Raw genomic sequence first — 15214 nt, forward strand, 5'->3', positions numbered from 1 at the left:
GGATTTAATAAAACAGAAAACACTTAGGTATTACAAACATCTTTTTTGAGATGCAAGTTCCCCACATAAGGTTTTATAAAAGCAAAGCATTTTCATTTTCTGTTCAGCGAAAGACAGTCAGATTCCTAAGAATGGCCAATGACTATTTAGTTTTTCTGGTGAGCTGGTGGGGAAGAGTGGAAAGAGAGAGAAGGCCATGGAAGAGCCATTTGTGTTTGCATATGCATGTAGGATATTTAGGGTAATATTTACAAAAGACTTTAAAGCTGTGGCCAATGACTTGATAATTCAATCATTTATTCATTCAATATTTACTAAGTACCAGGCACTGTTGTAAGCTACAGGGACATCAGAGTTGAACAAAACAGACAATACTTTCACTCTGATGGAACTCACATTCTGGTGAGAGTAGATGGATCATAAGCCAACCACTATGCAAAGAAAAACCTCTTTAAAGAGGACTCTGGATTTAAAAGGCAAGATAGAGGAATTATCTGCTTACAGAGATTAGGTACTGGGAACATTTACCAGTCTGTGTGACTGGTAGTAGATAAAATCATACTAGTAAATATTTAAGCTTGGCATTGCTCAAATATCATACATAATTTATGACCTAGTTCCTGAACTCAAAGAGCTTACAATTCCAACGTGCAAGGTGTTCCAGCACATCATGCAGGCAGAGAGGAAAGGAAGAACAACCAAATATTTTGTATACCATGTGAATTAGAGCTGAATCATTGCCTTCAAAGTTATAATAGGACTGAAAGAGGTTTAGAATCCTTGAACCTTTAGGAATTCAAATAGGAATAGGAGTTCTTTGACATTGTATGTCCTTTCCTATTTTGTTAAAATAAAAAAAAATGTTTTAAATGAAGTCATTCACCTGACAGAGAAACTGTGTGTGTGTTATAAAGAATGACCAATCCACTTGGCTCATTCCAATGAACCTACTATGATTAAAGGAGGTAGAAACACAAAATCTGGCAGCTTTTAAAAAAATAACTGTAAAAAAGGGCCTTGGACCTTATGAGGGTAAAGCCATAAGACTCATTTGAGTTAACACCTTTGAAACTTTTCTGATTTACATTCCCACTTACTTGTTTTTTCAACTTTTTTCTTTTCATTATTCTTTGCTAACCACAATCATCAGTCAGAGCTTAGGATTATCTACATCTACAGGTATACTGGCCTCAGAGTTCATGAAATCAAAATCACCTTATGCTTCTGGTACTCTTGTGGATTCCCTCATAACTATGCCACACATCTCCTCAATCTGGAAGAAGAAATAACTTTCTTAAGAACAACCCTTCCAATATCCCCAATTGCAGTTGCTTGCTCTTGTTCAAAACTGAGCCTTCCAAGTCTTTCCTCCTTCCTCTTATAAGAACACTTATTCATCTAACAAACACATATTGAATACCCACTGTATGGCATTACATGGGGCCACTTGGGCCTACAAAGATGTTGAAAATACATGGTTGCTGCCTTTATAGAGCTTATGGCTAAGAGAGGGGCCAAACAGGTATAAAACAAGGTGGAAAAAGGGCAGATACAACAAGAGAGAGATGAATGAAGTACCGTGAACTCTGAGGAAGTTTCTGGTTGGGGGCCTCAGGATGGTAGCTAGCATTGAAGCAAAACTCCAAGGGACTGCTAGGATTGCAACAGATCAGGAGGAGATGAGCAGATGAAAATTTATCTTTTTTATTTATATGTTTTCTCTTAGTACACTATACCATCCTTCCATCTTTATTTATATTCTTCAAATGAGGCTTTCCCAATAAAATCTTTTTTTTGATCTCACAAACCTCTCTTCCTTATTTTCTTCCATTAATATTACTTTAAATCTTTAATAAGTTTGCTTTTAATTGGGTATTTAATCAACTTTACAATGAAAGTTTGGAGAAGAAAATGGCAACCCACTCCAGTATTCTTGCCTAGGGAATCCCTTGGACAGAAGAGCCTGGCGGGCTATAGTCCATGGAGTCACAGAGAGTCACACACAACTGAGCAACAACAGTGAAACTTAAATAGAAATATCTAAGTATCAAGAGCAACATGAATGTACTAAAAAACCCCTCAAATTTCCATGCTTTCATAAACCCTGAAGACTTTTCCCATTCAACCACTTGCACAAAAACAAATGTGTATAACTGTTAGGGCCTGTTATTTATTATTCTGAATTATACTTTATCTCATCTGCTATTGTTTTCTATAATCCTTTATCCATTTTTGTATGTCTCTCACTTTTATCATTCCTTCCAGCAATGTCACATTTTACTGCATGAATGTATCATATTTGCTGTCTTCTATAGGTATGTATGTGGGCTTTTTCTAGTTTTTAGATATGCTAATAATTGCTTCTATACACATTTATATGCCTTTGCTTTCCTTTGTATTATCTCTCTGGTATATGTTACATTTTCCAAAGTTAAATAAATTAATATATAACATGTGGCTCAAGGTATGAGGACTGGCAAACTGGCTGTGTTTGGATTCTGGCTCTATCACTTATCTGTGTGAACTCGGATAGACTTCCTAACCTCTCTGAGGCAGTTTCCTCATCTAAGAGACAAGAATAATAATATTATCCACCTCATATTTTTAGTATGAAAATTATATGAGATAATATATATGTTAAGCCTTAGAACTGTGATTAGCATACTATAAGTGTTCAATCATGTTAGCTCTTGTTATTTATGGTTCTTAGCATATTATATGCTGTATTCTAAAACTCAGTAAGCACTAATATCCTTTTCACCTACCCAAATTACTATAACTTGGACAAAATGTCTGATCATTTCTATTAATCATGGAATTATAAGCTTAAGACTGTACAGAATATTAAAAGTTTAGTCCCTGATTCATGTCATGTGTAGAGGCTTCTCAGGTGGCTCAGTGGTAAACAGTTCACAATGCAGGAAATATGGTTTCACCCTGGAGGAGGAGACGGCAACCTATTCCAGTATTCTTGCCTAGAAAATTCCAAGGGGCTTCCTTGATGGCTCAGCATACCTGCTGAGAATCTGCCTGCAATGCAGGAGATGCAGGAGATGTGGGTTCGATCCCTGGGTTGGGAAGATCCCCTGGAGGAGGAAACGGCAACCCACTCCAGTATTCTTGCCCAGAGAATTCCATGGACAGAGGAGCCTGGTGGGCTACAGTCCATGGGTGGCAACAAGTTAGGCATGACTGAGCATGCACACATATATACATCATGTCATGTATCCAAGATGCTTTCCAGAAAAAGAGCATCAGCTTACAGAATCATCAAATGAACCCAAACTTTCATGTTCATGTATTGTTACTCTTATTTTACTGATACAAAACCCCTACTTTACATTTATTTACACTTTGTATTTTTCCATTGTAATTGATGGAGCTCTTGGTTTCAAGTGAAAATCCTCAACCTTTTACAGGAAGAAAAGGTGGGAGTATGGCTCAGTTCAATTCAGTTGCTCAGTCATATCTGACTCTTTGTGACCCCATGGACTGCAGCATGCCAGGCTTCCCTGTCCATCACCAATTACTGGAGCTTGCTCAAACTCATGTCCATCGAGTTGTTAATGCCATCCAACCATCTCATCCTCTGTCATCCTTCTCCTCCTGCCTTCAATCTTTCTCTGGGTCAGGGTCTTTTCCAATGAAAAGGGAGTATGGCTAGGTGCTTATTTTCTCCCTCAGACTCTGGTCTCTGCTTTTCTCAACATGGCGTCCTTCACATATTTGGTTACCAGAAGTTCGCATGATTCATATTGATGGTGACTGCATGTGCTTACCAACTTTATATTTCCAGGGAAGGAGTCTTATTGGCCTGACTTGGGTCAGTCTCTCACTATTAAACCAATCAACTGTGGCCAGGGAGTTAGGTACCATAACTGGTGGTCCCTATCAGAACCATTTATCTGGAGTGGAAGGAAGAGCTTTAACCCAAAGACAGGGTGCCAGAAAGAAGGGCTCTGGTCAGATAGAATGATAGATTCCACTAAATGGAGTTATTAGAGGAGCCTGATATATTTCACATCTGTTTACTGTTCTTGTGTGAATCTCCTCTTCTTGTGTGAACTATTCATATTTTGATCAATTGTCAAAATATATTTTCCTTATAAATTTATACATGTTGCTAATACCCTTAGAAATACAACTGTGGAACTATTTTAAAGAATTAGGATGGCATCAGCAAATGAACTGAAAAACTACTCTGTTCAAGGAGTTGTTCTCAGTGTATGAAAAGTTCAGAGAATCCATCACTATAGAGAATTCAGTTTCTAATGGGGTTGCTGCTGCTGCTGCTAAGTCACTTCAGTCGTGTCCAACTCTGTGTGACCCCATAGACGGAAGTCCACCAGGCTACCCCATCCCTGGGATTCTCCAGGCAAGAACACTGGAGTGGGTTGCCATTTCCTTCTCCAATGTGTGAAAATGAAAAGTGAAAGTGAAGTCGCTCAGTCGTGTCCGACCCTTAGCGACCCCACGGACTGCAGCCTACCAGGCTCCTCCATCCATGGGATTTTCTAGGCAAGAGTACTGGAGTGGCTTGCCATTGCCTTCTCCGTCTAATGGGGTTGAACAATATAAATAAAAAGTGAAACAACAAAAGGCTGTACAATAGTGGCTCCTCAATTATGGAGACTACATTCTTAAGAACTCTGAGACAGAAGGACTTAGGGTTCAAGAACTTAAGTCCTTATGGTAGAAACCATATTAGGGGAAATGTTTGGAGTAAACCTATGATAATCATTAGAAAACGTTTTCTTTTTCTAAAATAAATATGACTTTTAAACATCTTACCTTAGTAATAATGACTACTATATGGATATCCAACATTCTACCATCTCTTACTCATTTTCATTTTCAGCACCTTCATTTCTGCATTTTCAATAAGATATTTATAAATCATTTAGTAGAATTGCTAAAAAAATATCCATAGAGAGAATTCTTTCTGGAGCTGGTCCTCTTCTGAATGCTCAAGGTCTTTCTTATTTTGTGATTTGGTGGTCTCTAACAGACACACTATTGCCTTGTCCACAGTGCTCACATGCCAAGAGCTTTCTGATATAAATATCTGCGACTCTACCTGAAGACTTTTTCCAGTTGCAGCTCTAGACTTGGTCAGGGGCAGGCTGGAAAGACTGCGGACTTAATGCTTACTGGGACAAAAGAGAGTTGGTTGGAAAAGCACCAGTTCCTCAGGTGGAACAACTCAGGTGGGGCTGCACAGTGTCCCAAGATCTGTAAAGGAACTGGGCCCCTGCTAACCACAGCAGCAATATGTTCATGAACACTTTGTATTGACTTCCTAAGATAACATCTAAGCAAGTTATTTGCATTAAAATCCTCATTTTAAGGCCCATTTTGGGGAGAATCAAACCTAACATGAAATTTGACTTCATCTCCTAGACTCTGCCTCCTAAATACCTGGATCCCTGGAACAATACACAACAATGTTGGAGGCTTGAGATGGAAAGACCTTTGAGAATTGATTTCCAACAATACCCAGAGTTTTGCAGCCCTGCATCTGCCTATGGTAATTTCATGCCAGCACATGCATTTCTCCCCTTGTACTCCTGAAGAAAACCACAGGAGGTACTTCCAAAGCCTGGGATTGTTACTGATTATTTTCCCTGGTCTGCCTTAGTCTTCATTTCAAAAATCGCTACTTTGTCTCTGCTTTAGTTTCTTTCCAAGTTTCAACCTCTACCTCTCTCTTTCACCAGCTACCCATGGAAGGAGCAATCTGTAATTTACATATACCAGGACTAAAATTATCTATCCGTTCTGTTCCGTCGCTCAGTCTTGTTCGACTCTATGCGACCCCGTGGACTGTAGCCTACCAGGCTTCTCCGTCCATGGGATTCTCCAGGCAAGAATACTGGAGTGGGTTACCGTTTCCTTCGCCAGGGGATCTTCCCGACCCCGGGATCGAACCTGGGTCTCCCGCATTGGAGGTAGACGCTTTAACCTCTGAGCCACCAGGGAAGCCCACTGATAAAATATATATCTGTATATATTGAATAAGAGTTATACCAATTGAACATCAACTGCATATCAATAACTTTATTAAAAGATCAATATAAAAAATAATTATGTCTAAGAGAATGTTATGGTTAGGGAATTTAAATTGGTGTATCATCCTCACACCAGTCAGAATGGCCATCATTTAAAAATCTACAAATAACAAATGCTGGAGAGGGTACAGAGAAAAGGGAACTGTCCTACACTGTTGGTGGGAATGCAAATTGGTAAAGCCACTATGGAGAATAGTATGGAGTTTCCTAAAAAAACTAAAAAGAGAGTTGCCACATGATCCAGCAATCCCACTTCTGGGTATATATCCAGAAAAAAACATACTTCAGAAAGATGCATGCATACACCTCAATGTTCAGAGCAGCACTATTCACAATAGTTGCTGCTGCTGCTGCTGCTGCTGAGTCACTTCAGTCGTGTCTGACTCTGTGTGACCCCATAGATGGCAGCCCACCAGTCTCCCCCATCCCTGGGATTCTCCAGGCAAGAACACTGGAGTGGGTTGCCACTTCCTTCCAATGCATGAAAGTGAAAAGTGAAAGTGAAGTCACTCGGTAGTGTCCAACTCCTAGCAACACTGTGGACTGTGGACTGTGGCCTACCAGGCTCTTCCATCCATGGGATTTTCCAGGCAAGAGTACTGGAGTGGGTTGCCATTGCCTTCTTCAAGTCAAGCACTGAGATGCATCAATTCTTTCAACAGAATGCTGAGAGAACATCGACCTCCCACATTTTCCATTTGTGGAAAAGCAGATTTCCATACTGGAATTTAATCTTAAAAATAAGTATATGACACACGTGCTAAGTCACTTCAGTAGTGTCCAACTCTTTGCAACCCCGTGGAATGCAGCCTGCCAGGTTCCTCTGTCCATGGGATTCTCCAGGCAAGAATACTGGAGTGGGTTGCCATTTCCTCCTCCAGGGACGTTAAGACATGGAAATAACCTAAACGTCCACCAACATTTAGAATGGATATATTATCCAGGAATGGATAAAGAAGATGTGGTACACATATACAATGGATTACTACTCAGCCATAAAAAGGAATGAAATAATGCCATTTATAGCAACATGGATAAACATAGAGATTACCATATTAAGTGAAGTTAAGTCAGCAAGAGAAAGACAAATACCATATGATACCACTTAAATGTGGAATCTAAAATATGACACAAATGAATTTATCTATGAAACAGACTCACAAACAGAGAAGAGACTTGTGGTTGCCAAGGGGAAGGAGCGTGGGGAAGAAATGGATCAGGAGTGTGGGATTAACAGAGGCAAACTATTATATATAGATGGATAAACAACAAGGTCCTACTATATAGCACAGGGAACTAAATTTAGTGTCTTATAATAACCTATAATGGAAAGGAATCTGAAAAAGAATGTGAGTGTATATATAGATATACACACAGCACTTTGCTACACAGAGGAAATTAACACATTATAAATCAACTACACTTCAATAAAATAAATTTTTAAAAAATGGTATATTGAAAAATAACTAGAAATACAACCTGAGTAATCATGGAAGGATTCACAGAGAAGACTGGGACCCTGATCTAGCCCTGTCACCCATTTTACACATGAAGACACTAAGATTTAAGAGAGTAAGTGATTGATTCAGGGGTTCTATGGTTTGCGAGTGGTAAGAAGCCCCCCACTTCCTACCTCTCCATTCCCTCTGCATTCCAACCCATGTTGTTCTCTCCCCATTCGTCCGGGGGCAGGCTTACCTTTGTCTTTGCCTTTTGTTGGCTTTGAAATTTTCCATGAGGATGAACAAGTCCTGGAAAAGGATGAGAACAAATAGCATATTCTCCTAAGCACTCTCCACACTGCCCAGTGTCACTTATCCGAAGAGGCTTTTGCTACGGGTTGCACATTTTGTTTTGTTTTAAATCTTGGAAAAAATTCTAGTTGCGTGGAATTTTTTCTCCAGAATTAATCATGAGTAGCATACTCTTTAGCCTTGTTCTTTGGGGAAGCAGAAAACAAAATAGCCATTGTAGGCCCCCTTTGTTTAAAACCAGAGACGAATGACACTGTTCACCCCTCCCACTGTGCAGCCTTTGGGTACCGATCTCTCTGGAGAGCACTGAGTACCCTGGGTGCTGAGTAAGCCCTTCCTCAACCCAAACTTGACTCCAAGGAGACAATTCCTCTGACTGTTCTTGAGTTTAGTCCTATCAAATATTCTCAACAAGTTCTTCCAATCTGTTTTTAGAATGAAAATAAAAGACCAGCACATTCCTTTTATGTTTGTGCAAATGAAGCAGAGGCAAGAAGCTGGGAAAACTCTAGCAAAAGTCTTCAGTTGTATAACTTAAGTGCTTTCCTAATGAAGTCCTGAAGGATGATTTAAAATAATAGATTTACTTTGTTTTGCATTTCAAGATTATTTTTCTGGTATTTTCTACAGGTTGTGGAATCAATATTCTAAGAACCAGTCTGTCTTTGTCAACCTCCAGTAATAGTGACTCAGACATAATGTTGGGATCCACTAAAATACAACTTTCTCTTCACAGAGTATGCTTTATTTTAGAGGGGTCATCATTAGCTCACTTACTGTTCACTATGGAACACGGTATTCACCACAAAATCATCTAATTAAAAAGATAATTTCCCATAACGTGAAATTTCAGGCAACTCAACATCAGCTGAGGGATACTGTGACAGTACTATTATGCACACTGTACTGCACCGATTCATGTTTGACTCAGATTTAATTGGGCATGTCTCAACTACAGAAAACACTCTGTTTCTGTCTGCAAAGATTTTTAGGACCTGGAGTTTGTACTGCTGCAGGGCAGGGATGCATGGTACCTACATAAAGCCCCTAAGCTGCCTCAAAACCTGCTTTTTACCTAGTATATGGGTCCTTAACTAAAAAGTGAAAGTAATCTCTATTCCATTTCCCTCTCCCTGAGATTGCCTCTCCACCAGGGTCCCTGCTGTTTCTCTTGCAAGAGGATCACTATAGAAAAATATCAGAGCCTCTAGAAATTTAGGGGTTACCTAAGGGAAAAGAGGGAAGGAATTATATGAAGCAGGAACAACTTGGGGGAGCTGTTTTCAGAAGCAAAAGCCAGTCAGGGATGGGCCTTCACTTTGGTAAACACCCCTTGAAAACAAACAAATAACAAATAATATAAATAAGAGAAGGGAGAAAAAAAAACTTCTAGGAAAGTACAGTGATCATCTGTTATTCTTATCTTAGTATGGTTAGGTTCAGCCAGATTGCTTTCCTGCTTATAAATCAGCTGCACCAAGAAGATGGAATTCATTTGCTGGGGAAAGAAAAATAGATAATTCTGGAACACGGCACTCTTCTGGAAGTGGGTCATGGGTGTGTGTGGATACCATGAGGGCAAAGGACACTCCGGGAGAGGGAGAAAGAAGGGAGAGAAATGCCCAGAGCAAACATCACTGATTTCAGTCTGTGGCCTAAGCAGGGCGTTCATTCTTTTCCTCTCTTCTTTCTCCTTTATCTCCTTCTCTTTCTCATGCTCTCCTTTCTCCTCCCATCTGAGATTTGAGCCAGTAGCCCTTGCTCCAAAGAGCAAGAATGTAAACCAACATTGTTAGTAGGAGAATTTAGCAGCACTATTCATTAAGTTGGCTTTTCTGAGAGTATGCTATGAACCTGATTGCTATAGTAACTCATTATCATAATAATATTATTAATGCCTAACAATCAATCATTATAATAACTATTGCTATCATTCTCTTCCTCCCCCTCATTATCAAGGCTTCTTTGGGGAATTTTGTGCCAAGTTCCAAATTTTAAACACTGCAGCTCCCAGGCTGGACAATGAGAAAATTCAAGGACTGCGGGCAAACAGGCAGGGTGCTGGGTATAGATGTTAAGTTGGACCCTGAACCTCAGGGTCAGGCCAAGAAGGGAGTGGGGTTGAAATCTGGTCTGTGCTCTGCTCTCCAGGCTGAACAACTTGGCTCGTAGCCGCATCTGCAAGGAAGATGGCACCTCTCTTCTCATCGGAACACAGTCTATGGGCTGGCTATGGCCCTGAGCATAGGACAGGTCTAGCACTGATCACCAGAGCCAGGAAAAACATGCACAGGGGATGCTAAGCCTCTCTAGGGGAGTTTCAAAACCATAATTTGGGGCTGTTAAGGCTAAGCATTTGGGGGAATGGTAAGAAGGAAATGTACAATCAAGTGTTTAGGTTCAGGGCTGTGACTTCCTTTCTTGCTGCTCTCAGGCAATTTTCACTACCTCATCTTCATCTCTGGTGTCTTCAAGGTACTGCTCGGCTTATGCCATTAATACCTTTCTTAAGATTTTTAGAAAGTTAAGTTCGGTCATATGCTGGGTCCTATCTGTATTGAATGGGCTTCCCAGATAGTGAAAGCAGTAAAGAACCCACCTGCCAATGCAGGAGATGTAAGAGACACAGGTTTGATCCCTGGGTCGGGAAGATCCTCTGGAGGAGGGCATGGCAACCCATTCCGGTATTCTTGCCTGGAGAATCCCATGGACAGAGGAGCCTGGTGGGCTACAGTCCATGGGGTCACACAGAGATGAACGTGACTGAAGCAACTTAGCATGTATGCACACATCTGTATTGAATAAGCTTTTAGAATTTCCTGTTTATCTCCACATACCTCTTTCATATTCTTATCTTTAATGACTAAAGTAAAATTTGGTCCTTTAACCAGTAATCGGATTTGCTTGATTCCTGATTTGGCCTGAGACATCTTTAAGCAAAGCTTATTAGAAAGTGAGTTAGAGTGTGGCTCATGAGTCTGGAGGCTGAGAAGGATGTTACAGCTGCTGCAGAGAGACAAGCAGGCTTTGTTTGTACTGAACCACAGCAGTGTCTCATGCTCTTCCTTGCTCTCTGTTTAGCACTTCATCTTTATCTGTTCTTGAACAAAGCATGGCCTGTGCAGGCAGTCTGTGGCAAGCATAGCGATTCAGCCTATCCTCCCAGAGGGTGGCAGCAGTGAAGAATGTCTAAATATTTATTTCAGATATCATCCATGCTATAGTCCTCCACATCCAAAAATTTTCCAGTTTAAAATATCCATGACCCTGAAATTCAGACTTATGCAATAAAACAGTGAGAGACTTCATTTTGGGGGGCTCCAAAATCACTGCAGATGGTAACTGCAGCCATGAAATTAAAAGATGCTTGCTCCTTGGAAGAAAAGCTATGACCATCCTAGACAGCATATTAAAAAGCAGAGACATTACTCTGCTAACAAAGGTCCATCTAGTCAAAGCTATGGTTTTTCCGGGAGTCATATATGAATATGAGTTGGACCATAAAGAAGGCTGAGTGCCAAAGAATTGATGCTTTTGAACTGTGGGTTTGGACAAGACTCTTAAGAGTCTCTTGGACTGCAAGGAGATCCAACCAGTCCATCCTAAAGGAAATCAGTCCTGTTTCATTGGAAGGACTGATGCTGAAGCAGAAACTCCAATACTTTGGCCACCTGATGCAAAGAACTGACTCCTTGGAAAAGATCCTGATGCTGGGAAAGATTGAAGGCAGGAGGAGAAGGGGCCAATAGAGGATGAGACGGTTGGATGGCATCACCGACTCAATGGACATGAGTTTGAGCAAGCTTCAGGAATTGGTGATGGACAGGGAAGCCTGGTGTGCTGCAGTCCATGTGGTCGCAGAGAGTCAGACACGACTGAACTGAACTGAATGAATAAGAGACCAGGCAAATGGACTCAAGTGTCACAATCACAGCCAGGCTGATGCAGACCACACAGCTGGCCCTCTTTGGAATAGCACTGAGAAGGAAGACTGCTTCGAGCAAGATTGTCACATATGACTGTGCACAGCGGTGAGGGTCCCCTGTGGAGTAGAAGACTATGAATGGAGGGGCAGTAGACAGAAGCAGCTAATTTACCTACAGCAACATACAGTCCCAAAGCCTCAGTGGCTCAACCCAACAAAAGTTCTCTGCTTGTGCCAAATGTCCAGTATGGGTCAGCAGGGGGATCCAGGCTGAGCTACTTCAATTCAACATGTGCTTCTACAATATCCTCAGCAGGAAGAAGAAAATAATGAATCATGTAACTGGCCCATAAAGCTTCTGAGTGAAAGTGACACATGTCACTTATGCTTTTATTTCATTGGCCAAAGCAAGTCACGTGTACACATCTAATTATGAAGGAAGCAAAGAAGTACAATCTACCACATATCCAGAAGGAGAATGGCATGGGAATACTTGGAACAATCTTAATGACTATCACCATGGTCCCATTTGGAAGGGCTCAGTGCCACCTTTGTGTTCTAATAGCTCTCAACTGAGATCAAGAAAAATGATTTTCACATTTATAAGTCTGATAACCACCTCCTAACTCAAGCAGTTTGTTTCTAGACATAGGTCTTCTGGACAATTATCTAGAAAGAAAAGCAGTAACTCACTCTTCCAGCAGGTTCACTATATTTTTTTCTATAAAATAAAGAATTGTGGGTCTTCCCTGGTGGCTCAGTGGTAAAGAATACACTTGTCAATGTAAGAGACATGGGAGCGATTCCTGGTCCAGGACAATCCCACATGCTACAGAGCAACTAAGCCCGTGTGCCACAACTATTGAGCCTGTGCTCTAGAACCTGGGAGCTGCAACTATTGAAGCCCGTGTGCCCAGAGCCTGTGCTCCACAGCAAGAGAAGCTGCTGCAGTGAGAAGCCCATGTACCAAAACAGAGTGGGGACCCACTCTTCGCAACTAGAGAAAAAAGCTGGCACAGCAACAAAGAGCAAGCATAGCCAAAACTAAGTCAACAAATAAGTATCTAAAAATCCAGGTACATTTTACAAAAATAAAGAATTCAATAAACACAGACACCATTATTGAGAAATAACACAATGGAGAGACATTCTCAGATGCTTCAGAAATAAAACATGCCCCCAGGTAGTGGACACTAATTAATTGCTTCCCTGATGGCTCAGATGGCAAAAAATCTGCCTACAATGCGAGACACTCCGGTTTGATCCCTGGGTTGGGAAGATCCCCTGGAGAAGGAAATGGCTTCCCACTTCAGGACTCTTGCTTGGAGAATTCCATGGACAGAGGAGCCTGGCAGGCTACAGTCCATGGTTTCACAAAGAGTCGGACTTGACTGAGCAACTAACACTTTCTTTCTGAGCAGACACTAATTGTCTGAAGGACCTCCTCCTTCTGAGGACTGCCCCTCCATCCCACGTTCAGGTCACATACTTAAAGGTGGTGGAAATCTGGCACCCATTCTGTACAACATGATCCTCCCCACAAGACAGAGCATAGTGGATCAGAGTGGACATCTGACCAAAGCTGGGCCAGAGTCTCTGCCCTAGAAATTTAGTGTTTGGTCTAATATAACACTATCGGGAAACTTTGATTAATTAGTCTGGGTTATCTGTTGATTAGAGAGATAACTGAGGCTGTTAGTGCTAAAGTATCCATGTGATACTTTCCATTTTCCAATTCCCCTTGCAGTTAGATGGGGCCCATGGGACTAAGTTCTGGCTAATGGGAAATGGACAGAAGCAACACAAGCCATTTTGGGAGCTTTGCTGTTGAAAACAACCTTCATATCACTCCACTCCATTTCCCCACCACAGTGACCTTGGAGGTTACATGTTCCAGATGATGCATAGAAAATCATGACATGAGTGCTGCTGCTGCTGCTGCTAAGTCACTTCAGTCGTGTCCGACTCTGTGTGACTCCAGAGACAGAAGCCCACCAGGCTCCCCCATCCCTGGGATTCTCCAGGCAAGAACACTGGAGTGGGTTGCCATTTCCTTCTCCAATGTGTGAAAGTGAAAGTGAAGTTGCTCAGTCGTGTCCGACCCCTAGCGACCCCACATGACATGAGTGAGGGAAAAATAAAAATCTTTGTGGCTTAGGATTTATTTCTTGCTTCAGCAAAGCCTAGACTATCCTGACTAACACAGAACCAACTAAGGAGTGGCCTCATTCTGCCAGGAAGCAAAGAAAGGTTGATCTGTAATGCAGGAGAAAAAGGATGTATGTACACACGCAGAAGGAAGCAGAGCTGAGAAAGAGTCACTGGGTCCTTCTAATTCCTGGTTCCAATCCCTTCATGAGGGTAAATCACAGTTTTATCCTTGGCTTCTGTGATCCCTTGTATCCTTATTACAGTAAATGTCCTGCTTTTACTATGCTTCTATCAAATAATTTCTGCCCTTTGCAACCAAAAAGAAAGTTACAACTAACCTGTCATATCTCAGTGCTTCAGTTCATGCTTTACTCATTCCACCATGAAAATAACTAAGAAGTTAATAGGTATGGTTCTGACTTAGATTTCCAATTATTTCATGCCAGAAATGCCAAGAACTACAGCATTTAGTCTTGTCCAGATATAATCCATAGCAGTCAATCCTTAAGACACAACTTCCAAACTATGGGTCTTGTTTATTGATCCAAAATTTAAATAATGGTGGCCAATTTCTTCAGTTTTATTGGTTACAAATGACCAGCTGACAAGTTGCTCAACTTCTGCAATTAGAGTAAAATTCTAGAGCGATCAAGAAAGGGTTGCTTGTTCAAGAAGAACAGTTAAGGAATTGACTGGCTCTTCAGAACCTGTGCCAACTTCCTTTCTGCAGGTGGGCTGGATAGTGGATACCGTTTATGAAAGGAAAACCATCATCTTAGGAAGAAAATCTCTTTCTCTGCCATGAACAAGCTGAATGCAATCACAGAAACTGCAGACAAAAGAGCTTTTGATGACAGATATTGTTGATGCCTGATGCCTTCAAAGGCATTCCAGGAAAGGTGAAGGAATAATTATGACTAACAATAGCTCATGCTTCTTCCAGGATGTTACTCACTGGACCAATGGATCACTTGAGAAATGTGTCAGTGAGTCAAGCTCAGTTTGGCCAAAAAGATCCCAGGTCTCCGGATCTTTACATTGAACTGAGTAAACCCCAAGTGAATATGTACTAGGGGAGAAGTAAAGGCGGAAGAGTTTGATGGTTAAAAAAAACAGAATATGCTCCTTCAGTCTTCCCATCCATCATCTCACCCTATATATCTATGCAAAATGAAATTATCAAGACCAGTGAAAAAAATCTTGAGCATACCATTCAGAAAGATAAAGGACTCGAAGGAGAGGAGGAAACACCAGTAGGAAGTCTAATAACTCACCAAATATCTGAAACATGAACGTATAATTTTGTATTGCAAGTT

The sequence above is a fragment of the Moschus berezovskii genome, chromosome 11 (assembly GCF_049115385.1).
Source record: "Moschus berezovskii isolate FMDL1 chromosome 11, NW_MosBer_1.0, whole genome shotgun sequence".
In the NCBI taxonomy this organism is placed as follows: Eukaryota; Metazoa; Chordata; class Mammalia; order Artiodactyla; family Moschidae; genus Moschus; species Moschus berezovskii.